This window comes from Sylvia atricapilla, chromosome 2 (assembly GCF_009819655.1).
Source record: "Sylvia atricapilla isolate bSylAtr1 chromosome 2, bSylAtr1.pri, whole genome shotgun sequence".
NCBI classification, from domain to species: Eukaryota; Metazoa; Chordata; class Aves; order Passeriformes; family Sylviidae; genus Sylvia; species Sylvia atricapilla.
In genome coordinates this window covers 88481451-88484637 of record NC_089141.1, presented here as the reverse complement: position 1 = coordinate 88484637, position 3187 = coordinate 88481451, and the positions used below count along the sequence as shown (strand labels likewise).

The window sequence follows — 3187 nt, the reverse complement described above, 5'->3', positions numbered from 1 at the left end:
CCGGCTGTCAGGAGGGCTCCGTGTGGTTGTAACCGCACCGGCAGCGCCCGGAGAGCGGAGGGGAAAATCTCGGGCTTGGAGGAACACGCCGGGCTCGGGACCGGCCGAGCGTTCCCAGAGACATCCCCCGCACTGAGGGTGAGGGTGGGAGCCGGCTCTTGCCCGCACCTGACAGGCACCTGGCGCAGCCCGACACGCCGGATAACAGCGCTTTCGAGGCGCTCTGTGGTTCGTAACTCCACGTCCGCCTCTGTTACTCCGGGGGCGGCCCCGGGGCCCGCCGGTGCAGCAGCTACCCCACAGCCGGTATAAACCCACCCAAAGAGGGGTGTCCCGGGGCGGTTCCCGCCGCTCCCGCCGCCCGCGGCCCCTCAGAGTACTTTGAGGACATCCCCGTCCGAGCCGCCCATCGTTAGATCGGGGGAGCGACCGCAACAGCCGGCCGCAAGTGCGGGGCAGGCGCACGCCGGTGCCCGCGGGCACACACCCTCCGCCGCCCGCGGGACGTCCCGCCGCGCTCCCGGCCCGCCCGCCCCCGGCCCGGCACCCACCTTTCCCAGCAGGGCGCTGCGGCTGGCGGCCGCCAGCTCCCGCAGGCTGGCGGCGGCCGAGGCGGCGGCGGCGGCGACGGCGCTGGGGGCGGCGGCGGGCTGGGGGTACGTGGGGGCCGCGGCGCTGGGGCTGCCGCTGGCGCCCCCGGCGGCGCGGGGCCGCTGCCGGATGCCGTCCAGGAGGCGGACGAGGAGGATGTTGGCGGGCAGCTCGTCCACGCCGCAGCCCACCAGGATGCGGCACTCGGGGCAGCGCAGCTCGTGGCGGGAGCTGACGATGCTCTCCAGACAGCGGCGGCAGAAGGTGTGCTGGCACGGCAGCACCTTGGCCGTGGTGTCCAGACGCTCCAGGCACACGGAGCACTCCAGAAGATCCAGCAGCGACGACTCGTCCATCGCCGCCGCCGGCTCCCGCTCCGCCGGCGTTCCGCCGCCGCTCCGCCGCCCCCTCGCCTCCGCCTCCGCCCCCGCCCCGCCGCCGCCGCCTCCGCCTCCCCTCCGCGGGGCAGCGCAGGGCCCCGACGCCCCTAGGGCCGCCGCGGCCGGCGGCGGCGAGGGAGGGGCGGCGGCGGGGCGGCGGGGGCCATCGGAGCGGCGGGGCCGCCCCCGGCGGCGGGCGGCGACGACCTCGGGGGCTGCCCGGGCGACGCTGCCCAGCGCCGAGCGGCGCGGCGGCGATGCCAGCGGCGGGGAGCGCGGCGCTTCGGGAGGAGGGCACCTGTCTGCCCTCGCCTCCTCTCGCCGCCCGGCGCGGCTCGGCAGCTACGGCGGGGCCCGGCGAGGCGCCCGCCGCGCCTCCGCGCGGGGCGGGGAGCGGCGGGGAGCCCCGGGGGGGCGCCCGCAGCACGGCGGCCGCCCCGCAGGCGGTCCCCGCCCGCCTCGCCGCCGCTCCGTGGCTCCCTGTAACCCGACCCAGCGGCGCTCGCCGCCCGCTTGCCGCCGCCGCCGCTAACTCCCTCCTCCTTCTCCTCCCGGCGGAGGCTCCCGGACAGGCGGGGACAGGCGGAGGAGACCCTGCGGGGAAGCCAAGGGCACGCAGGCGGCGGCGTAGGGGAGCCCCCGCGGGCCCAGCGCCCCGCGGAGAGCGGTGTCGGAGGCGGCCGGGGCGGCGGGCACGGCATCCCCGCGGGTGGCGGCGCTCGGGCCGGGGCCCCGCCGGCAGCGCCATCCCCGGCGGCGCGGCGCCCCCTGGCGGGCGCGGCTGGCGGCGGCGCGGGGCCTCGCCCGTCACCCCCGGTGCCCAGGGCGTCCCCAAATCATTGTCATTTAATTGATAACGTGTCGTGCCCAGCCCCTGAGGGGCAGAAAGGGTGAAAATAAGAGCGAAAATAGCACCCCTCTTGCTGCCGGGTGTCCTGTGTTCCAGCCAGCTGCCTGCCCGGGTGCCGTCCAGTCTGGCGCGGTACCCGCGTCCCGGGGGCTGCAGCAGGATGTGCCCGGGTCCTGTATGAGCTGGTGGTCAGTCTCTGCAGTAAGGGGAGAGACGCTGTCATTTTGGAGTCACACGTCCGTGGTGTTTATTAACCACAGCAAGTTTTAAAGTATGACATACAGCCACTTGTTCGTGCAGACTATGCACAGAGCTTCTTCCAAGTGAAGCTGCCGAAGAAGCCCAATTCTTCATATAAGTATTTCATTTGACGAGTCCCTTTTTGTCTAACTTTTGGATATTAATACGATTTAGGGCCGTGCTTAACCCAGAAACTACAACTGAAATAGGTTGTAATCTTGCCAAAGAGATTCTTCATTTGCGGTCCAGCCCCCAGTCCAGTCTTTCCCTCTATACCTGTGTCTCCGCTGCAACAGAGCACTTTTAGACGTGAGGATTGCAATCCAAGTGCTTGCAGAAACCCTCCTATCCCTCTCTTAAATGACACTTTTAAAAATTGGAGTTTTGTGAGAGCCATGTCAGGACAGCGGCACAAAATCTTTCTGTCAGCTTCATGACTCTACAGTTAACTTCCAGTGAACAGAGAAGGTTGGACCTATAAGGGTAATCTAGACACTGCATAATAAGATTTACTAAATTTCAGTATGTGAAAAGCCATCAATCTCTTGCTGTTCTTTAGCTACTTTAGAAGGAATAAGCATAAAGCCAAATAAAAGCTCCTAATGCAAAGCTCAGATCATTATTTTTCGGTAATGTCCAGTAAGCTTAGAGCCTGTGCCCTTGAAGATGGAAATACAAAGCACAACAGTTTTAAACTATAAATAATACTGATTCCTGGAGAAATGTGGATAGAGTATCAAAGACTTGGACTTTCTCTGGAGTAAAACTGTTAATTTAAGAAAAAGAAGTAGTGGAGAACCTTTAATAATAAAAGGCATTGTTTCAGCAAGGAGAGAGAAATGCTGGAAAATCTGCAATGAAATGCATAAATTTTTCAGCACCTCATATTTCTTCCTTCAGAAGTGAAAACATAAATATCATTGTCAAAACTTAAAAGCCAAAAAGTGCTGTGTTACACACCAGAATACCTCCAGTGATTAGAAGGGCACTTTTAATCCCTCCTTCCTTCTGGTTGCTCCAGAGTTTACAACCCAACTGCCCTGTCACCAGAGTAGCCCAGTTACATAGCCCCAGAGCAGGCAAATCACTCTGGAGAGCCAGCACCCAAAGGTGACCAGAGGACGCC

The 3187-nt window shown here is 64.1% G+C and overlaps 1 pseudogene; it reads right to left on the bottom strand.

Moving 5' to 3' along the window:
- Positions 1 to 371: 371 nt before the first annotated feature.
- LOC136375174 (E3 ubiquitin-protein ligase SH3RF3 pseudogene) lies at positions 372 to 1013 on the bottom strand (annotated as a pseudogene).
- Positions 1014 to 3187: the final 2174 nt, after the last annotated feature.